The 23,998-nt window shown below is 37.5% G+C and overlaps 1 long non-coding RNA gene across 6 annotated transcripts in view; it reads left to right on the top strand.

Moving 5' to 3' along the window:
• Window positions 1-23,998, top strand: part of LOC138144450 (uncharacterized) — a 186,934-nt gene that overhangs the window by 8,536 nt on the left and 154,400 nt on the right. The window contains exons 3-4 of one of the 6 annotated variants that reach the window (XR_011163960.1): window positions 10,170-10,216; window positions 10,720-10,823. The exons of the other annotated variants lie outside the window; for them this stretch is intronic. This is a non-coding gene — a long non-coding RNA (uncharacterized lncRNA). The remainder of the gene's footprint in view (window positions 1-10,169; window positions 10,217-10,719; window positions 10,824-23,998) is intronic. 6 annotated transcript variants of the gene reach the window in all.

Below are 23,998 nucleotides of genomic sequence, written 5' to 3'. Positions count from 1 at the left end.
CTCTCTCTCTCTCTCTCTCTCTCTCTCTCTCTCTCTCTCTCTCTCTCCCCTTCCACATTCCACCTGGAAATCCCTGTGATTACTCATTAAGTAGCAGGGATTTTCCTCCTGTGGGAAATCCCAAGTCTGTCCTTCAGGGCAAGGAGAAATTTTTGACATCAATTCCATTTAGCAAATGTTTATTGAGTATGTACTATGGGTAGAGAACTGTTTTAGGCAAGATTGGGGCACTGGGAGGGGTGGAAGAGTTTGTAAAACTTCAAATCAGACTTGGGCACTAAGTAGGGTCCCAACTTAGGTGTTATCATTTACTCCTCTCTGTGTCTTACTTTTTGTATCAGTCTGCTGATTTCACCTTTGCAACATCTCTCCGATACACCCCCTTCTCTTCTCTGATATTGTCACTGCTCTGGCACATGCCCTTATCACTTAACACCTGGATTGTTTCAACAGTCTGCTGGTGGGTCTGCCTGTCTCAAATCTCTCTCCTGTTTAGTCCATCCTCTATTCAGTCACCAAAGTAGTTTTCCTAAAATGCAAATCGTCCATGTCACCTTGCCTGCCCAAACCTTCCCCCACCCCACTCAGGAAACATCAGTGGCTCGCTTTGCCTACAGGATCCCATACAGAATCCGATGTTTGGCATTCAAAGCCTTTCATAAACTAGCCCCCTCTTCCAACTCCCCAACATGTACTCTTAGGTCTAGTGACGCTGACCACCTGGCTGCTCCATAAACAACACACGACATCTCCAGACATTGACTGATCCCCAGGCCTGGAATGCTTTCCCTCCTCTGCTTGGACTATTCACTTTCCTGGCTTCAAATGCCACCCCCCATCCCATCTTCTAAAGGAAGCTTTTCCCAACCTTTAATTCCAGTGCCCTCCTTTTTTATCCTGTATATAACTTGTCTGTACATATTTGCTTTTCTCCCACATTATATTGTGAGCTGCTTGAGGGCAACTATATTTCACCTCTTTTTATAACCTCAGTGCTTAGGATGATGCCTGGCACTGACTGACCATTCCTCATCTCAGAGCTGCCCAGTGGATATTGTGAGAGGTTGTGACTTACCCAGGGCCACACAGTCATCAAGACTCAAACCCAAGAACCAAGACTTTAACCCAAGTCTTCCATCTGAGGCTGGTTTTCTATAGACTATATTATCGCTCATTTTAAAACATTATTTTAAAAATATACTTGTCCATATAATGTACATTTTTTGAGTAAATGGTTCTGATAAAATGGGACACATCAAGTATTGGTTCTTAATAGATTACTTTTAAAAAAAATCTTATTTTAATTAGGAATGAGAGAGAAAGAAGAGAGGGGAAGAGAAAGCAAGAAAGGGAGGAAGAGAGAAAGAGAAGATAAAAGGGAGGAAAGAGGAAGAGAGAGAAAAGAGAGAAGGAAAGAAGAAAGAAAAAGAAGACAGGAAGGAGAGAATGAGAGGGAGGAGAGAGGAAGACATGAAGAGAAAGAGGAAGAGAGAAAGAAAAGAGGAAAAGTGAGGAAAAGGAATAGAGGGGAGAGATGAGAGAAAAAGGGAAAGAGGAAGAGAAAGGAGGTGATATGGAGAGAGAAAAGAGGAAAAGGAAGGAGAGAAAAGGAAAGGGGGAAAGAATGAGAGGGAGGAGAGAAAGAAAAGAAAGTGAAAAAGGAATAGAGGAAAGAGATGAGAGAGAGAGCAGAGGAAGAGAGAGAAGGAAGGAATAGAAAAAGATCAGAAACTGTGTAATTTGCCCTTCCTGGTACCTGGCTAACATTCCAACAAGAATGTCCTAGACATTTTTGCTATGATAAAAATGGAGATGCGATATGACATAGAATAAACGTGTTAGAACACTTGGGTTAGAGTCTGTGCCAATAGTAACTAGTTATGTGACTAAGTAAGTTGCAACTCCTCCGAGCCTGCTTCTTCATCTACAAAATTGGGCCAATATTTGCATGCTTGCTTAGGGAATGTTCTTTGTAAACCTTAAAGCACAGTATAAATGTGAGCTGTTGTTAATAATAATAAAATGAAAGCTGAGGATTTCCTTAACCATGAAGGGAGATAGAGGAAGGGACTACAAACTTGTCAACAAGTCATAAGGCGTTAAATAAAGAGGAAAGGACTAGGCTGGCACCGCATTCCATCAGATCTAAGCAGGAGACCAAAAATACGAGCATGTTGTTCTTCAGAACAGTGGCGAAAGATCACAGGTAGGCATTTTCCTATTGTAGGACATTATAACTGTACAGGGACTAAGCACACATGCTAAATGGATAAATTCAGAATGATGAGGAGAAGGCTATATTATTTAGCTAGAGGCTAGTTGTCATCCTTTACTTTCAAAGTCAGCTCTGTGTAATGATTTTTTTTTCTCCCACCTATAACAGTTCCTATGCTGTCAACAGGATTTAATCCTTAAATTCATCATGATGGTGCATTCATTCCGTCATTGACATTCTTATCATTGACATATGGTTAGAAGGGCTTAGGGTACAGTTCTTGGCACAGACTTTTTCTCTGCACTGTCAAGAAACATTGAAGAGCTGCTATGTGATATGGTGGCTGGCGTACAGTGTCCTGTCTGCCATGATGAGAACAGCGGGTCTTTTAGAACATTATATCATATGGTTGGATAAAAATAATAACTAGTATTGGTATAGGTTTGCAAAGCGCTTTACAAATAATCTCATTTGATCCTCACAACAGCCTGGGAAGGTAGGCGCTCTTCTTATTCTCATTTTACATCTGAGGAAACTGAGGCAGACAGTGGTTGGATGACTTACCCAGAGGCACATAGTTAATTAGTGTCTAAGACTTGATTTGAACCCAGGTCTTCCTGATTCCATGTCTTGCCACCTAGGTACCTCTGACAATATGTTATGCTGTCTTTTGAGTGATCTGATGAATGATTTAGAGATTTGTTAAATAACAAAAATAGCAACCATTGCCAGTAATTTTGACGCTTGAGACTGCATGTTCACAAGGGCAGAGCCATAACTCCCAATGGGTTAGAAAGGCTTTGCATCAGGGTGTTGACATCTGGGTTGGGTGAGTGTGGGTATTTCACATGTACATACACACAGATATACACATGTATAGATATGTATGTATATGTATATATGTATGTATGTATGTATGTATGTATGGGGGGGGAGAGAGAGCCTTGCGTGCAAGCCAACTAGTCTTGGGGCAACATTCTCCCTACTCCCTACCATTTTGAACTTTATACCTTAAGGCAGTGTATAGTAGAAAGAGTACTGAAGAAGGAAGGAAGGAAACAAACATTTATTAAACACCTACTATATGCTAGGCTCTGTGCTAAGCACTTTACAAAAAACTTATATTTGATCCTCACAACAACCCTGAGAGGTAGATACTATTATTATACCCATTTTACAGTTGAAAGAACTGAGATAAGTGACTTGTCTAGTGTCACACAACTAGTTAGTTGTCTGAGGCTGGATTTGAACTCAGGACTTCCTGACTCCAGGCCAAGTGCTCTATCCTCTGTGCCACCAACTGTGTCTTATAACATTATGAAAACCAGAGCTATCTTTTTCTTTCTTTATTCTTCTCTTTTTGAAACCCAGACTCACATACACTGTGAATAGGCTGGGAGAAGGATGTCCCCTGAAAGCTAGTGAGGTGGTTTAGGGGGATGGCAGACACTTGGAAACCTAGGGTGCTTTATAAGGAAAATAACTGAAGGTTAGAGAAGATTGTCCCATCTCCTTGTCTCCCATGAGACATCTTGATAGCTTTTAAATCTGAAACTATAAATTAAAATGTTAAAGAAGCAACTTTAACAGAATGTCAAGTTTTCCATTTTTAAAGTGTTATGCTTTTTTTTAAATGTTTTTTTCTACAGAATTCCCTGAGTTCTTTTTTTTTTTTTTTAAACATCCACGCTATAAGGACAGGAGTGGGGCAGGGATTGAAGGAGGATCAGAGTAACAGGAGAGTCTTAATATCCTAGGGTAAGACCCTAGGCAGGATTTGGAGGTTGAACACACTAATGCATCTGGACAGCATTTTTTGAATATTGTTAAAAATAATTAAGTGCTTTTCTAGGCATAGTGCCATGTGAGATGATACACAGAATTTGACTCTAAAGGACCTGGGTATTTTCTGTGATCTCACTCCGTACTATAATTCATTAAGTAATAGTCACTTAAGAATTTCTGTGGGATTACTTCATAGAAAGCTGGGGGGGAGGCTAGGTGGTGCAGTGAGTAAAGCGCTGGCCCTGGAGTCAGGAGGACCTGAGTTTGGTTCTGGCCTCAGACACTTAACACCCACACACACAAAAAAAATCTAGCCTTGTAACCTTGGGCAAGTTACTTAACCCCAACTGCCCTCCAAAAGGCAAAAAAAAAAAAAAATCAGGATCTGGAAGAAACACTAAAGACATGCAAACGAAGAGGAACATAAAGAAACTGACTTTTCTAGATGATGTGATTTTATCATTCCTATTGACCAACAACACAGCTCAAACCAAAGTAATATGCCACTTGGAATTCTTGTTCTATTTGTACTATTAAATCTTTGACATTTGTAGTATAAACAATATTTTTTGGTTTTGCCAAATTAAAGGTTAGAACTTTCTCTGGGAGGTGTATTACTACATTATAACTACTTATTTTTCCTGCACTGATGCTATTCAAGGAATTCTCAGTGGTAGACAATTATGTAATAATTATAGGGATAACTTGGTTCTTTCATTTCACTGGTATTAGTTAGAAGATCCCTCTTGAAGAAACTTCTATCACCAATGCAGGTCAGTACTTATAACTGCCTGGAATGACAGTGGGGGAGTAGGCATTGAGAGGCTAAGAGACTTCCCCAGGGTTCTAAAACCAATGTATGATAGAAGTGGTATGTGAATCCCAGTATTGCTAGAATTCTTTTCAGTGGACTATGCTGCCTTTGTATATCATAAACTACAGAATAGAAATATTTTCATTCAAGATGAAATGAAGGACCTTTGAACAGTTTCTCTAAAGGAATGTCATCTAGTTTAAGATATTCTATTGTACATTTTTATATTTATTTCTGTGTGAAAAATTGCTTCTTATTATTAATGTGTAACATAAGATTAGCCTTTTTTCTAGGAAAGCACTTGCCTACAAAAGCGATTCTTTTTTCTTTTTCCATCTTATGTTCATTATAAAGTCAGGTGTTTACTTGTGAAGGAACATAGGGCCCAATAAGTAGAGACAGGAACTTCTCCGTAAATTTAATATCAAGTCAGTTAGTCAAGAAACATTTGTTAAGCACCTGTTATGTGTTAGGCATTGTGCTGAGTGCTAGGGATTCAAAAAGAGGCAAAAGACAGTCCCTACTCTCGAGAGCTTTGCAATCTAATGGGAGCATCATGTAAACAAATACATAGAATCTACATACAGGATCAAAAGGAGATAATTAAGAGAGGGAAATCACTAGCATTAAAAGGGTTTGGGAGCCTTCCAGTAAAAGGTGGGATTTTAATTGGTTTTAATTGGGACGTAAAGGAAGCCAAGGGAACTCAGGAGGCAGAGCATTCCAGGCATGGGGGACAGCCAGAGAAAATGCCCAGAGCTGAGAGGTGGAATGTCTTGTGGGTATGTAAGAGAGATTTTAGGGACCTGCAAAGTAGGCTATATAGTTCATTTCTTTGAGTGTCTAACAAAGGTCTCTCTTAATTTATCTCAGCATAAGATACATAAGCGGGCTTCACTTTAACAACACACAATAGTTTTCTTTGCCTAATCTGCTGTTCTTATGGATTCTTCTCTTAAAACATTAACAACATTATTCAACTTGATGAAAAAGGAAATTTTCATAGCATGCATTTGCTGATTCACTGTCCAAAATGGGGGGAATGGGAATAATTGATGATGTGGTCTTCTTTACTGTACTGTTCTTGAATGCTTTCTGTGCATGATGTGATGGCTTGTTTCCCACAGTTTTAACTTGAATATCTATTTTGTAGGTAGACCTTGGTAATGCATTGACCTTTAAGTTCATTTTCTATTTCTTCTGTAATATAACGATCTATGGCTCCATTTCTAAATGTTTTTTTCCCATTTTGTATGAATAATTCGCTTAGGAGAATCCAAGTCTTATTAGCAGACATTTCCTATGCCAATTGTATATTTAGAAATGAGAGAATGAGAAGCTTAGTATTTTAAAATGTGAAGCACTTATAAACAGTTTTTCTTTCTGTTTGAATTTTTAGTTCAAATTTTATTCAAAATGCATAGATTTGAAAAAATAAGCACCTGGTAATATTAGAACGCTGTATTAGTCGTGAGAACTCTGAGCATCAGTTCCCTCAATTGTAAAATGAAGGGGTTGGGACTAAATCATATGATCACAAATTCAGAGGTAGAAGGGACCTGAGATGTCTAGGAGTCAGCACCCTTCCTTTTCTGGATGAGGAAACTGAGTGCTCGAAGTTACAAAGTTGAGATTTTAACCCAAATCCTTTTATTCCAAACCCAAAATTCTTTATGCCACACTGATTAAAGTTCCTTTCAGAGCTAAGGTTTTGATTACTCTCATCTTTAAGCAATTCATAATTAGAAATGTATGCTAATAGTTAAAACAAATGATGTTGCCATTAACTTCAAAGAATAAAATATATTTTTAATTTGCATTAAGCTTTATCTGTGTAGTGATACCAAGTGCAAAATATATCATTTATTTAAGAGACCAGACAGTAACTATGTAGTATTTCCCCTCCCCTCCCCCAACTATTTAAACGGAGATCTCCCTAGTTTAATACAATCATTCCTGAGAAATCAACCAACACGTTGATATTAAGAGCCAGACACTTTTCTAGATGCTGGGGCTGCAGATAGAGTGTGAAACAATGCTTTTTCATAAGGGCTTACATTCTAATGAGGAAGACAAGTATGTGTACAGACAGTTCTTGCTTTACAAAAATTTGCATTTTACAAATTAAGCTTTACATAAAGAATTCTGAAAGAAATCTAAATGAGGATTCTGAATGAGAATCTGATTGGGCTGCTAGCTGCAAAGCTTGCAGAAGAAAGGGAACCTTCAGAACCCAAGGTCGAACCAAAAAGGTTCACAATGAAACAGTTAATGGAAGCAACTCATCATTTGCGTGAATTTTTTTTCTTTTTATGAAAAAGAAAATGGATCCAAATCAGAATTTTTTGAAAGTTCAAAATCTGGATGAGGATGATATTGCTTGCAATCCTCAGTTATATAAGGGAAAAAAAAAGAGATCTAATGTCCATACATCTCTCAATAGCTACATAAAAATATTGCCCAGCCAAACATCAGTAATAAAGGCTAGGTGCAGTGGGTGGGGAAGGAGCAACAAATCACACTCCTTTGTGAACTTTACTAAACCAGTACTGTGCACACTTTATCATTAACTTTACCTTTCATTTAATAATTTGGTTTATTATCATGGTCCAGTGTTTAATATGCCTGCATTTTAATACATTTTGACTTGTGTAAAAGTATTATTTTGTGTGGACAGCCAGATGGCACCATAGTGCATAGAGCACTGGGCTTGGAATTAGGAAGACTCATCTTCCTGAGTTCAAATCCAGCCTCAGCCATTTTCTATCTGTGTGACCCTGGGCAAGTCACTTAACCCTGTTTACCTCAGTTTCTTCATCGGTAAAGTGAGCTGGAGAAGGAAATGGCAAAGCACTCTAGTGCCTTTGCCAAGAAAATCTCAAATGGGATCACAAAGAGTTAGGCAGAACTGAAAATGACTGAACAACAAAAAAATCATTTTGTGTATTCCTTTGTTATATAGGCTAAGTGAAGTGGGTGGACAGGGGCAAATTATATTACTTAAAAATCACTTTACATAGAGTTCTGTGGAATGATCCATTTATATAAAGTGAGAACTATCTGTATAAATATTTACAGAGTCAGTATATAGAGCAAAATGCAAATACAAAATAATTAAATACAAGGTATTTTGGGAGGGATGGTACTAGCAATTGAGGGATCAGGAAAAGTTTTGTGTAAAATGTGGTGCTGGAGCCGTGACCTAAAGGAATCAGAGTTAGGTGAGGAGGTAATACGTTCTCAGAATGTAGGAAGAGGAGTAACATATAGAGGTTGGGGCTAAATCATAAAAGGTCTTTAAAAATTAGAGAGAAGTCATGATTTTATCCTAAATGTAGTTGAGATCCAGTAGAGTGGGTTGATCTAATGAGGTCTGTGCTTAAAGAAAACCCTGCTGACCTAAGCATGGAGTATGTGGTGACTGAGGGAGAGAGACTGTCTAAAAGGTCATTGCAAAAATCTAGATAGAATATGATGAGGGCTTGAGCTAAATTGTGAGTAGAGAGGAAAGATTGTTGGATGTTAAAGAAGGAAAGATAGAAAGGAGGGAAAGAAGAAAGAAGAGAAAGAAGGGAAGGAGGGAAGAAGAAGAAAAGGGAAGAAAGAAAGAAAGAATGAATTTGAATTTTACAAGTTTTTATTTTAAGTTTTGGAGCCAAAAGTCTAAAATCAATATTTTTAAGGTACTAAAGGGTTTTTCTAAGCTAATTGATAATTATCTTTCACAGTAAACCACAAATTAGGTTAATGACTTTTTTTTTAGAGAGTACAAGTTTTAACATCCATAAAATATCATTGTGTATGCCTTTGTGATGGTGGACAGGAATGCTTGAAGAGATTTGGAATTACGTTTGTTTTCTCCTACTCCTTTCTAGCCTGTCATAAAAGAAAAAGTAAGATATCTCACATGCACAGTAGATAGAACATTAGACCTAGAGTCAGGAAGACCTGAGTTCAAATCCTAGCCTCAGCCACTTAGCAGCTTTGTGACCCTGGGTAAGTCACTTAACTTTCATCTTCAGTATCCCAATCTGTAAAATGGAAAAATAATAAGATCTACCTCCCAGGGTTTTTATGAGGATAAAGTTAGATAATATTTATAAAGCACTTTGCAAACCTTAAAGCACTATATAAATAATAGCTTTTATTTTTTATCAATTTAGAAGTTAATATTAAGCTCTGGTATGGTCTTGGATTGTATATTAGTGTTTTTAAAACAGTTGCAGATTTTAAGAGGTGACAGCTAGATGAAACTTGAAGTCAGGAAGATCCGAGTTCAAATTCCAAGTCATAAAACTTAGCTGTGTGACCTTAGGGAAATGACTTAGCCTCTTTTCCTTAGTTTCCTCAACTGTACAAAGCAGATAATAATAGCATTTACCTCCCAGGATTGTTGTGAAGATAAATGAGATGAGATCTACAAAGTGCTTAGCAAAGTGCTTGACATATAATACATGCTATATAAATGTTAACCGTAGGGGGTGGCTAGGTGGTGCAGTGAATAGAACACGGGCCCTGGAGTTAGGAGGACCTGAGTTCAAATTCAGCCTCAGACACTTGATGCTTACTAGCTGTGTGACCTTGGGCAAATCACTTAACCCCAATTGCCCTGCTTTCTCCCCTCCAAAAAGCAAAAAATAAAAAAAAATGCTAGCCATCATCATCATTATCATCATTATCCTACAGTTCTGGTATTGCATTCTAATCTTAACGTAGCCATAGTTATGAACCTGGCTCACATCCCAGGGTAATAGGATTCCTTAGACACACTTTAAATTCTGGACTATACAGGGATTGAGACACTAACAGATTTAAAATAAAATCTTAAAGTTGTCATATATTTTATACATCTCTCTCCTTTATCATTTTACTCCAAACTACTACCTACCCCTCCAACCCTAGTATAATCTGTAAACAGCCCATACTGTTGTGAAATACTTGTTTAGCTCTCCACTCTTCAAGAAATAAAATCATTGCTTCAGAAATCCCAGTGCCATTTAGGATAAGTAGTCAATTAAAACACATTTCATTATATTCCTGCTTTAAATGAAATTTGTGGCTGTTGTGATTGCTCATATTTGTAACCTAATAAGCTTAGGAATTGGAATAAAATTGTTGCATTCATCTTATCCCTTCTCTAGTCATGAATCCTCTCTATAGTATTCCTGATAGCGGGTCATTTAGTCCTAGCTTAAGGATCTCTGGTTACTGGGAGCTCATGTCTTGAGCTATAAGCCCTACTATTTTTGCACAGCTCTAGAATTTTTTAGAGAGCCAGTCTTAAAGTTAGGAAGACCTGCATTTATCCTCTGCCTGTGTGATCATAACCAAGTGACTTAAACTCTTTTTTTTTAGGCAACTCTTAAAGGCAGTAGAAGGAACCATCTTGCATTCTTCGTAAAGTGAGTTTGCTTACCAGAAAATTACTATACCAATGAAATCATAGCTCCTTGGGGCAGTTAGGTGGTACAGTGGTTAGAGTGCTGGACCTAGAGTCAGAAAGAACTGGATTCTGATCCAGTCTCAGACACTTACCATGTGACTCTGGGTAAATCACTTAACCTCTGCCTCAATATCTTCATCTGTAAAATGGGGATAATAATAACCCCTTACCTCACAGGGTTGTTGGATGATAAGATAATATTTGTAAAGCACTTTACAAACCTTAAAGTGCTATATAAATGCTATCAGTTATTATTATCCCTATCTAGAATTTTAGTAGGAGTTTACTTCAAGCTCTCTGGGCTTGTATTTTGAACTATCCCCTTTACTTCCTCTTTGAAAAATTGAAACTACTTTTTAATGTCCTCCTTTTCCCTTTTTCCCCCCTAGGAGCTTTTACTTTATTTTTTGAAATAATTTTTATTCAATTATTTATTAAATCCTTTTTCTCATTTTTTTCAAGTCCTGTGCTGGATGAAGTTCAGAGAAAGACAACGTTGGGACAAATTGCTGTTCCACTAGTCTATTTTTATGGTTAATATTTTGACTGTGGCTCTCATGGACGAGGTGATTGTATTTTGTGGTTAGCCAAAAATTTGGGATGTAAAGGTAATCCTCTGCAGGTTCAGTGCAAGCATTTTCAAGGCAACCTCCATAGCCAACATAAACACCACCTGAATTTCTTTTAGGAATGTCAAATTCAGTATGTCCAAAATGGAATTATCTTCCCACCCAAACTCTTTCATTATTTTCTATTTCCACCAGGACCACTGACATAGTTCTGGTCGTCCAGGTATGTGACAGGGTTTCTGTTATTTCTACTAGGTTTCTTTTTTTTTTAAATTTAATAGATTTTTATTGATTTATTTTTATATTGCCTTAATTTCCTCGTGTATCCCTCTGCTTCACTGGATACTGTATTTTGAGAACTTTCTATTTCATGTTTTGGAAATTATGAATCTATAACATAGTGATATATATATTAAATACAGTTTAAGATTTTTATAGGTCATTGCAATTGTGTGCAGCAGTTTTGTTCATGATGATGCTCTGGTTTTAATACAATTTTGGGGGGGGAATTTCAGGGACAGTTTTGAGGTTTGTATTTGTATCATGGAGATTTCTCATCTGGTAGTTTATGAAGGATAGCAAAATTCTACATATTTTTGATTGCTTAACCATATTTTGCTATGGCTATTCAGGAGGTGATAACATTTTTCATTCTGCCCTAATATGTTGAATGGTTTCCATAATATTTTTGCATAATCTGTAATGAGTAATTCAGGGTTCCTTACCTTTCTCTGAATTTCAGTAGCAATCACTAGGTCTTATTTGGTGATTATATGAATCTGTTCATTTCTTTAATAGATATTCTATATATGATATAATATGTGTAATATATATTATATAGTATTATACATATAATAAAAATAACATAATAATATGTTGACAAATCTGAACAATCCAGCCATTTGTTCACTTCTCTGTTGACATGGTATTGTCTGACATCATATGGATGGCAACATGACTTCTTGGTTCCTGGATCTTTGTTGTTTTATAGGCTTCATCAGGAGTTATAGCAGTACTGATTATAGTCAATGAATCTAATGACTGAATATTGTGGAAACACAATCAGGATAACTCAGGATCTGGCAGCTTCTACACTAAGGGATCGAAGGGCTTGGAATATGATATTCTGGAGGTCAAAGGAGCTGGGATTAAAACCAATAATCACATACCCAGCAAAACTGAATATCATGTTTCAGGGGAAAATATGGTCATTCAGTGGAATGGAGGACTTTCAAGCATTCTTGCTGAAAAAAACCAGTTGAATAGAAAATTTGACATTCAGATACAAGAAGCATGAGAAGGTAAACAGGGAAAAGAAATCATAAGGAATTTGTAAAAGTTGAACTATTAACATTTCTACATGGAAAAACAATAATTGTAACTGATGAAACTTTTCTCAGTATGAAATAGTTGAAGGGAACAGAAATATATATGTCTATATCAGAGGGCATATGGGTGTATGAATACATATGTGAATATGTATATATATGTTTAAAGTTATACATAGATAGAGGACACAGGAAGGGATGATACTTAAAAGGTGAAATTAAGAGGTGAGAGAGGAATATAATGAGAGGAGATGGGGAGAGACAGAATGGGGTAAACTGTCTCATATAGAAGAGGCAAGGGAAAATGGTTACAATGGAGGGGAAGAATAGGAAGGCAAAAGGGAATGGGTCAACCTTATTCTCATTGAAATTAGCTTGAGGAGGGAATGACATACACACTAAATAGGGTATCTCACCCTCCAGGAGAGTAGGGGGGAAGGGAATGAGAGGAGGTGTGATGGAAGCAAGGGTAGGCTGGAGGAGAGGGAAGTTGGAAGCACCCACTTTTGAAAAGGGACAGGATCAAAGTACAGAATAGAAGAAGTGTGAAGTGGGATAGGAGGGAGGGAAATATAGTCAGTCTTTTACAATATATCTACTATGTTAATGTTTTGCATTAGCTACACATGTACAACCTATACTGAACTGCTTATCTTCCCAGTAAGGCTGGGTGAAGAGGGAGGAAGGGAATGAATCTAGAATTCAAAGTTTTTAAATCAAATGTTTAAATATACACACACACACACACACACACACACACACACACTGTTATTAATACTATTTTACATGTAATTGGGAAATAAGATATACAGGCACTGGGGCGTAGAGTACCATGCCCTACTGGAAAAGTTGAAAGGGGTATGGGAGAAGATATGGGAGAGAACAGATTAGAGGAGGGGATATCCTGTGGGACTGCTCTTTTGGGGCAGTGGGTAGGGGAAAATCGGGGAGAAAATTTGCAACTCAAAATCTGGCAGAAATGAATGATGTAAATCAGAAGTTAATAAAGCATTTGAAAAATGAAAAAAAATAAATCTAATGACACATACATATTCTGTGAACTTGTGTATATTCCAGAAATAATTTTCTGTCACTTTGTAACATAATTATCATATAATTTCGGCTCATCTGTTAATCTTCCTTCTTTCTTGACTTGGAAGTGGTCATCTTTCTTCTAGCTGCCTTTGGGGTATTGTATTTTGTTAATATTATAACTTGAATACTTTCTAAATTCATTGCCATCCTTTTTACTGTTACAAAAGTGTGCCGTAAGCCTGGTAATGCAAAATGTACAAATTGTTGTAAATGTATTCTTCCCATTCAGCATGGATTTTAAGATGCCATTAAATTTCTTGACCTGCGCAGCCAGTTTCCTCCTTGATAATTGTACACTTGATATGTGTCACCTAGAAAAGATATACATTTATCCCCTAGCATTCTTTGAGCTCACATCCTTCAGTTTCTGTGTTCCTTGGTGTACATGAGGAGTTGTACACTAATTGAGTCCAAGTGGCATTTTCATATCATTCAAGAAAATGTCTACCATAGGAAATTTTAAGTATGGATTTTTTTTTGGTGGAACTATGTCACTTGGTCATCTAGTTACAGGAAGTGTATGATGTTGCGATGACATTCTCTATTTGACTTAGAATCCTTAATCAGTTCCCTTTGGGAGAGAAAATTTTTAAGTTAGGCAGAGCCATACCAGGCTTAAAAGTATCATATAGTATAGTAATTGTTCATGATAATTCCATGAAAACATCAAATTCTACAGTACTCGCTATATTTAGTTCTTTTTTATATATTTAAAATATATGAATAAGTGCAGAATTAGTAAAAAAAAAAACTTCGTGATAGGTAATAAAGGTGGCCTAAAGGTTATGGAACTTCTAGGTGGTTCACTCAATAATTACTGAATCAATAAGTTGTTCTTTAAACCCTAGAGAATTTTTTGGTCCTTTTTGCTTTACAGTTGATGTATTATTTTCTTGTAAATATTATAGAATTTGGGGGTAATGCAAGATGTGAATGTTTTATATACAACGTACTATAGCACATTATTGGACTATACTTGGAGGGGTCCTTGGTATTCTTATCTTTTGGACCTAGGAATATAATGCCTTCTATTAAGAAAGATGGAATCAGGCTTGTATCTGAGAAGAAGACAGTAAAGTACTTTGGTAGTAATTCACTTGCCTTTGAAAGGGTTTGAGCAAATAATTATGAATCTTCTCTGGGTCTGCTGCTTTTTAAAAAACAATCCCATTTTAGTCATCTTTCTTGATGTAACTGTGCTGTCATTCAATAAATTAACAGAACTTAAGCTTCCTACCTTGCCATTGATCCAAGTTCCATTTTCTTTGTGTGGGACTTCTTGTTGACGCTATCTATGACCAGAAATTTTCCATATCCTCCTTTGGAGGTACTCTCTTCTGATTTCTTTGCTTGTCCAACCTCCTTAGTAAAGTTTTTGATTGATATTGATTTTTTTGTTTTTTGCATTGTTTTGTATTAGCTTAACCTTTTGATTTTTGTTTTTAATTGTTGATTGAGGATGTCTAGAATTTCTGTGTAGTACTTTTATTTTCTGGATTGTGTTTCACATGTTGTTTTTTTTTCCCACCTGGATCCTGTGAGACCTCTGGGGGAAAGAGCCACTTCTAATGGGGATACCTTTTCCCCAGCCATGGCTGGGCAGCAAAAGTTGGCTGCTAATATCACTTGAATGAGCTGAAAGACACCAACCACAATCCTTCTGGTTAAGGTAGAGAAACCCATCAGACTTTATCTTGGGACCCTACAGTGTGCCCTATGGCTGTATTCTCCAGACCCTGTATGCTGCCATCTGATCTCCTAAGAATGCCTGGACATTTTTCCACTGCTCTATCTTACAAATTCCAGGCCTTTCCATCTTCCTAATAAATAAGCTTTTATATATGTTGCTTCCCCAATTAGAATATGAGTGCCTTGAAGACAGGAACAATATCACTTTTTCACTCTGTATCTCTAGGACTTACTAGCAGTGTTGGGCACATAGTAATCACTTAATAATGATTTTTCATTCATTTCATAGCTTTAAAAAAAACTAATTAGCCAATGAGTTTCAAGTTCTTCAACCACATTAATCTCTTAAGATACTAATCCCTACCTCTTTCCTCCTCTTTGGAATTGTGACTCACCATCAGAATGTCATTCTTGAGGTTTCTTAACCCACTTGAGCTAATTTCCTTTTTAGAATCTCATGGGATCCTAGCCACTCTAGTTTTGAACTTTTTTTACTTGATATTTAGGGATCGTATCAGACTATGCCTGCAATTTCCCTTTTTCTTTTAAACTCAAGGCAAAGTCTATGCCTCCTAAGGCAAGGCTACCATCATTTTTAATTCACCAACCAGCCCTCCCTTATTACTTAAGATCCAGGTGAATCCTGCCTTTTCAACCTTCATACATGTAATTCTATGGTCAAGCCATAGTGGCCAATACATACATGCCAAGGAATTTTAAAGTACCATATGTGATAGCAGTTGTTCTCGACATCATTGTGATAGTGGTGTAGTTTAAATAGAGCATAATTTTCCATGTAAACATCAAACATCATAGTGTACTCACTGTATTTGTCTCTTTTTATATATTTAAAATATATGAATAAGCTGTTAAGCGCAGAACTTCATGTTAAACTTCATGATAATAAAGGTAGCATAGATTTTTTGGCACTTTGGGGTAGCTTCTTCACAATTATTGAATCATAATGAGTTGCTCTTTAAAACCCCAGAGATTTTTGTGGATAATATTTGGTTGTATCCCATTTCTGTGCTTTGGTACTGGCTGTCTCTCCCTTCTCACCTCTGCTGCATACAGTTGCTGGATTGCTTCAAAATTCAGCTCACAAATTAACTTCCCGTAGGGCCTTTTCCCTTCTCCTTGGAGATTACTTTCCATCTACTCTGTGTGTATCTTGTATATACCCGTTTGTGTATGTTATCCACTTTATTAGAATGTAAGCTCCTTTAAGGATGGGATTGTTTTTGCTTTTTTTGTGTCCCAAGCACTTGGTACAATGCCTTGCACATAGCAACCCTTGAGTAAATGCTCATTGATTCTTAAAAACGAAATTATTAGTGAGTCAAATTAAAGATTTATCGATTGCTCTAGTTTTAATAGAGGAATACATCTTAATAGATGGTTGAATAGTTGTACTCTCCCAACACAATCACATCCTGCCTCTGTTAGTTTTGTGATCTTCATCTGAAATTTCTCTTTTGGTTCCACCAGTTCACAACTTCCTATTGCTTTCCCCCTCTCTTATTTCCTTGGTTTTATCCAAATGTTGACATTTCCCCCTTCCTAAAGCTTATAGATTTCCACACATCAGTGTATCATGCTATTTCACTTCATTTCTTTAGTGGATTGCCATGGGAAGAAGACAAGGAAAATGATCATTTGGAGGTCAAGATTTAAGGCGGTATTATAGTCTTCTACATTATTTCATGAAAACATTTCTTAAGGTATCTTTTTTTTTTCTATTTTTGCTTTATTGTATTTTTTACATCTCCTTTGGAGAAAAAAAGACACCTTAAGAAATGTTTTCCTCTGTGAACAGTAATTTCATCCAGTTACCTTTCAAAAAGCATTTATTTGATAGTGAACTATACCTTAAAAGGCACTTTTTGAAGAAAAAAAAAGTATCTTCAGATACGTATCAAAATCAAACAGATTTAGACCCAGAAGAAACCTTTGAGGTCATCTTAGTCCATTCCCCTTGTTTTACAGATGAAGAAACTGAAACAAAGATGGGTCAAATAAATTGCAGCAAGTCACACAGATGATAAATGGTGGAACTTGGACTTGAACCTGTTTTCTTACTCCAAATCCAGCAATCCTTCCACTTTACTCTGCTTCCCAAACAATAGAATGAATCCTCTGATTATTAATATCAAATGAGATATAAATTGTGGCCAATGTTGTCAGATTGGTGGCCCAATGGAGAGAGTGTTGGGCCTGGAGTCAGGAAGACCTAAGTTCAAATCCAGTCACAAATACTGTGTAACCCTAGGTACTGTATACTTCTGTTTCCTCACATGGAAAAAGGGGATGTTGCAGGGCCCACTAAGTGAAAGCTCTAATCACTGAGTTTAACCTAACTATCCACACAGGGAAAACTAAGTTGATGAAAAATGTCTTTCCTCCTGGCTGTGACATATTGTTGGATTAATGACCTATAGAGATAATCTGTAAAGTCACTCCAACTACAAATGGACAACTTCTCTGTAATTTGTCATTGTAGACTTGCCTGAGGCACTTGCCCATAGTTATGGAGCTAGCATGTGTCAGAGGCGAGACCTGAATTTAACATTGGCCTACCCACGGTGGCATAATGCTTCTCTTATTTTCATATGTCTACCCAAATATGTGATCTATAATTACTTTCTCATTAACATCTTGAGTTAATTAAATAGTTGTGATATCATAAGTAATTTGTGTTTGTTTTGAACAAATATTAATTTTTAAGAAATTTCTAAAATATTATGTTACTATATTACTAAAATATTACTATGTTAAACCAATTAAAATGGGTATTAGCATGAGGGTATTTTAGACCTCTGGCACAACTTAGTAGCAATAATATGCAAGCATAGTTCTTGAATGCATGAAAAACCCATGACCATGGATATTATGTAATCTGAGTCAGTGGTTCCGTCAAGAAGTATTATTTCTGTGGAAAAAAAAAACAACTATAGTCCAAAAACAACTGCCATTTAACTGTGTGTTAATTTCATGTATAGGTGTTAGAAAAATAGTAAACAGAGAAAAAGTATACTTCTTTGTTTAAAAACAAGGTATTTTGGGGGGTACCTGGTGATTTCTGAGGGCCCTTTTGAAGTGTGAGGGTAGGGTGTTATTTGGACCTTTGAGTTACATTGAGCAATTATGACTCTATCCTCTGATGGGGTTCTCCTGAACCATAAACTTATACCAGCTTCATTTGAAAGGAAAGGAAAACCAAGATTAACTAACTCTTCTCACTAAGTTGACAATTTTGACATTTGGTAGGGAGGAAAAGCAACTCTCTTTAGAGTGTTTCTATGGGAATTTTGGGAGTTGGAGGGGTTCCATAGCCAGTAGTATAAGTTTTAGAAGGGAAATATGGATCTCTTTTCTTGAATATGGATTTTCCTCCAGATTTGGCACAAATCAGAGCACTTAGAAATGTATCTGTTATCATATGGAAACAGAAAAATTGGTGAATCAGATGCTGATATACAGACTAATTTTAGTCACAGTCAACTAGAATTTATTAAGCATTTACTGTGCCCAGGCACTGTGCTGAGCTCTGAAAATAGAAAGACACAAAAAGGCAGTCCCTCTTCTCAAGGAGCTAACAATTACACATACAAACAATTTATCTGCATGAAAATTTTCGATAATCAATATGGAGAAAGCATTAAGGGGGATTGAGGAAGTCGAAGCCAGGAGGCAGAGCTAAGGAGAGAAAAAAATTCCAGGCATATGGAGGGCAGCCACTGAAAACTCCCAGAGTCTGGAGATGGGGCATCTTCAATTGTTGAATGCTCCTGTTTAATGCTTTATAGCTTTTACTGTATTAATTTTTTAGACTCTTGTCTGCACAAAATACAACAAAAAGAATTTTATTACACCCTTAAAAAAAAGGGGACAACAAGAAGGCCAGTGTCACTGGATCAAAGATGACATTGTGGGGAAACTTATAAGGTATAAGAAAACTAGACAAGTAGGAAGGAGCCAGATTATGAAGGGCTTTAAAAACCAAGCAGAAGATTTCAAATCTGATGCTGTAGGTGATAGGGGGTGATGTGGTAGTACCTGCACTATAAGAAAATCAGTTTGACAGTCAAGTGGAAGGAAGATGGACTGGAGTGGGGAGAGACGAGTAAGGGAGACCAGACGGCAGGCTATTGCAGTAGTCTAGGCATGAGGTGTTAAGGGCGAGAATCGAGATGGTGGAAGCATTAGAGGGCAGGAGACATATACCTAGTCGTGTAACCTTGGGCAAGTTATTTAACCCCAATTGCCCTCCAAAAGGCAAAAAAAGGAGGCATATACAAGGGATGTTACAAAATTAAAATCTAAAGGATTTGGCCAGGGATTAGATATGGGAGTTGAGAAAGAGTGAGGAGGTGAGGATGCTATTATATAAAGGGGTCATGAGCCTGGGTTGATTGGGAGCATAATGGTGCTTTTGACAGGTGTAGGGAAATTCGGAAAGGGGAAAGGCAGGGATTTGGGGGGAAGATAATGAATTCAGTCTTGGACATGTTGAGTTTAAGATGTCTATGAAACATTTAGTTACATATGTCCAAAAGGCAGTTGGAGATACCAGCCTGGCAGTTAGGAGAGAACTCAGAACTGTATAAGTAGATCTTAAGAATTGTCAGCATAGAGATGATATCTGAATCTATGGGAACTGATGAGATCACCAAGCAAAATAGTATAAACAATAAAAAGAAGGAGGGCCCAGGGCAGAGCCCTGGAGGACTCATGGTTAACAAGGAAGACCAGGGCCAGTAAAGGAAGCCAAGAAGAAGCAGTAAGAGACATGAGGAAGGCCAGAATAGGCTAGTGCCATGGAAACTCAACAGCTATAGAGAGGTCAAGAAGGATGAGGACTGACAAAAATCCAGGAGCTTTGGCAAGTAAGAGATGATTGGTGATTTGGAGAGAGAGCAGTTTCAGTTGAATAATGAGGTCAGAATTCAGATTGTAGAGAATTAAAAAGAGAACGAGGGAAACAGAAGTGGAGGCATTGATTGTGGAAGGTCTCCACAAAAAGGAGGAGAGATGTCAGAGGATAACCCTCAGGGTCAGACAGATGAAATGAGGATTTTTTTTTTAAAGATGGTAGAGACATGACCATGTTTAGATGAAATAAAACAAAAGTAGTAGATGGGGAGAGATTCCAGAAAAGTGAGTCAGTCAGGATGATAGAGGGAGCAGACAAGGAGCAGACAAGATAGAGGGCATGTCGAGGAATTTGCCTTGGCAAGGAGAAGGGCCATCTCTTCATGTGAAAAGGGATCTGAGAGATGAAAGATGAGGAGGGGAGATGGAAGAAATCACAGTGAATAGCTTCAATGTTTTTAGTGAAACATGAGGGAATGTTCTCAGCTGAGGAGGTGAGGGGGAGAGGAGTTATGGGAGACTTCAAGGAGGGATGAAAGGGTCCAGAAGTGATTGAGATAGAGAGTTGATTAGAAAAATTGCCTTGCTTCAGTGAGGGCCCAGTTGAGATTATGGGACATACATTTGTAGTGGACCCAGTCAGCATAGTTGTGTGACTTTTTTTCCCCGACTATTTTTTTTGGCAGTATGTGAATAGGAATGAGGGCAGTGAATTTGGGAGTAATGGAGAGCTAAGATGGTCATAGAATAAAGGGGCAAGTAACTCTTGAGAAGAGAACAATGTAGAGTTGAATTGATTTGCCAAGGGGTCAAGATGAGGAAATGAGGAGAGTGTAGCCAGTGCAAAGGTGATGGTCTGGGAAAGATCCGAGAGGTTGAGGGATTGGCTATTCCATTGAGGGACGAAGTACAGGATTTGGGTTGCAAGGCAGAGAGACAAGTGCAATGATTATAAATTGTGACCAGATAAGAGAATTAGATTTAATATTTATTAGGTCTAATATACACTAGAACTTCAGTACCCATGGTGTAGGTTTGCTTTAGAGGTTAGACTAGTGGATATTAGAGTAATTTAAATGCCTCAATAATTAAGTCATTTCTACCCTTTAGTGATGAGTATTCTAGTATTTGAGCCTTAGTCACAGGCAAATGAAAAGTTTATGCAGCATCTTATTTTATAAGTCTTGCTTTGGCTTTTAATGAACCTCATCATGTCTTCCCTAAAATCTTTTGATATGAGAGCTGGGCCTGAGCCCTCTTCAATTTCAATTTTGGTATGAAATGAATGTCATTAAATAGTTAACAAAAGGTTTACTTAGCCCAAATATAGCAAGGGTATGCAATAAGGTTGTAAAGGCACATACCTTTTATAGCAGATCCTTCCCCTTTTACTTCCCGCTGTGTAGAAATGTCTCTACGTCAGCATGGCAGGATGTGGTGACTTTCATGGTCTTCAGGCATCCACCAAGGTGGAGGGGCCTCAACTCTTGTGGCTGGGACTTGTTATAACTAGGAAGACAGCTATCAGGGGAGGCAAGGATCAAACAGGTCCCTAGGACAGCTTTCTTTTAGGGAAAACTATCTCTATCGGAGGGGGTAATAGATACTGGTCCCAACTCATCATCTGTCCATAATTCCCTATTTATCTTTAGTCTACTACCCTCCCTCTAGTCAAACAGATTATCACTTTTACAGTCAACCTTGACTATTTTTTTCCCTTCTCACCACTTCCCCTCCTCCATAACCAATCAATTGCCAAATCTGTTTATTCTATCCTTTATAGACTCTCTTGCATCTCCCTCCCATCTCCCTTTCTTTTTGGTCACAGGGAATCACCCTAATTCACATCTTCATCATTTCTCACCAGGACTATTTCAGTAGACTTTTAACTGGTCTTCCAGCTTCTAGTTTCCAACTTTTCTAAAACATAGAGCTGACCATGTCACTTCCAGAGATTCAGATCCATCTGTTTAGCATTTAAAGCCTCAAAAACTGACCTCACCCTCCCTTTCTAGACTCATGCTTTAGTATAGTTCCAGACTGATATCTCTGGTTTTTCCTGAATGTGACATTCTCTCTCCTGTCTATGTACCATTAAACAAAATGGCCCCATGCCTAGGATGTACTTCTTGTTCACCATCCTTCGAGTGTCCACAGCAGACCTTTGTAGATTTCTTTCTGCATCCCTCACCCTTCCATATTTCTCTATCCCTCTAGCTATTAGTACACTAGTTTTGTGCTCCTTGAAACTGCTTTGTAATTATTTACATTTACATGTGTATATATTTCTATACATACACATGTGTATATGTATGTATGTATTTATATCTGTTGTATATTTGTTCAGTTTTTCTAGTCATGTTCAATTCTTTGTGACCCCATTTGGGTTTTTTTTTGGCAAAGATACTAGAGTGCTTTGCCATTTCCTTCTCTAGCTCATTTTGCAGATGAGGAAACTGAGGCAGACAGGGTTAAGTGACTTGCCCAGGGTCACTTGTCTAGTAAATGTCTGAGGCTACATTTGAATTTAGGAAGATGAGTTTTCCTGACTCCAGGCCCAGTGCTCTGTGCACTATGGTGCCACCTAGCTGCCCTGCATGTGTATACATATATGTATATGTGTATTTATATAGTTTATATAGTATTTTACTAATTTCCTCCTACCCCACCCCAGGATATTATAAGCATCTTAAGGGCAGATTTTTGTTTAATCCCATCATCTAGAGCTGTGCCCTGTACTTAATGAATATTTGTTGACTTGAACACTGACCAGAATCTCTCAACTACATACTTCCTAATAATAGGAATAATAAAAGCTAACATTTATGTAGAGCCCCCTAAGTGCCAGGCACTGTGCCTTATAAGCACTTTATAATTATTCTCTTTTTTAGTCTCACAACCACTCTTTGAAGCAGGTGATATTAATATCCCCATTGGACAGTTGAAGAAATTAAGTCTGACAAAGGTTAAGTGACTTGCCCAGGGTTACACAGCTAGTAAGTATAGAAGGCCGGATTTGAAATCAGATGTTCATGATTGTAGACTCAGTTCTCTATCTGCTGTACCATTTTGCTGCCCAAGGAGAAAAAGTTTTCCAATCATATGAGCACAAAAGGCTGTCAAAGTGATTTATCAAGTGCAGGTCTCACCATATTATTTATTCCCCCTCTCAATAAACTTCAGTGACTATCTGTTAACTTCAAGGATCAACTATAAACACTTCTATCTTGGGCATTTAAAGCCCTTTACAACCATGCTAAGCCTGCCTTTCCAGCCTTCTACTGCTTCTACTATACTTAGATCCACCTCCCATCCACCTTTCTCATCCACCATCTCCCACCTCCATGCCTTTGCATTGGCTGCTAGTACCTTCCTCTTCAGCCACCATATCACATTATTTTGTCTGTTTTACAAAAAAGCAACATATTACATAGGAGTAAGAGCTGGCCTATAACTAGGAATTTAGGGTTTAATTAGGTCATAGATTTAGAGATACACGAGACATTTAGAAGCTGTCAAGTCTAAACTCTTTTCCAAACTCCTTACATTTTTTAGATGATAAAACTGAGACACAAAAAAGTGAAGTGACTTGTCCAGGTTTTTTAAGTGGTAAGGGGTCTGAGGCAGAATTTGAACCCAAGTTCTCATGATTCCAAGTCCTGCCTTCCATCTATGCTCCCTCTCTGTTCAAACCCTGCCACACATATTGCCAGTGTGACTCTGGGTAAGTCCTTTAAGTTCTCAATGCTGGGGGAAACTTTTCAAGACTAGGCATTATAGATAAGATGCCAACCTTCATTAGTTTATGCTTCCTGTAAATGAACCTCAAGCCTGGTCCTTATCAGTAAGTACAAGGACCGTGTTCCACTTTTGCCTTTATATCTATGGTGCCTAGTATAGCAAGTCCCACAGCATAGGCTCTTGTTGATTGATTTCAAAAATACAATTGAATTTCTGGCCTTGTATTTCATGTCTTGTAAAATCAATCTGTCTCTGCTTTCATCTGCTAAAACCCATGATCAGTGCATAAAGCATTACTTTAAACATCTCCCAACAAAGAACAATTTACACTTTGAATCTAAGTATAAAGCAGGTAATTCTTGAATTTATTAAAGCTCATTTCTTGCTTTGCTCTTTGGTGGGAATTTATTTATACTTTAAAATAAACATGTGAAATAACGTTCTCTA

Source organism: Petaurus breviceps, unplaced genomic scaffold (assembly GCF_028583685.1).
Source record: "Petaurus breviceps papuanus isolate PSGF00001 unplaced genomic scaffold, PetGlider_PUasm1.0 90700, whole genome shotgun sequence".
NCBI lineage: Eukaryota > Metazoa > Chordata > Mammalia > Diprotodontia > Petauridae > Petaurus > Petaurus breviceps.
Note: the sequence above shows the minus strand (reverse complement) of the source record. Positions and strands in the feature narration are given on the sequence as shown.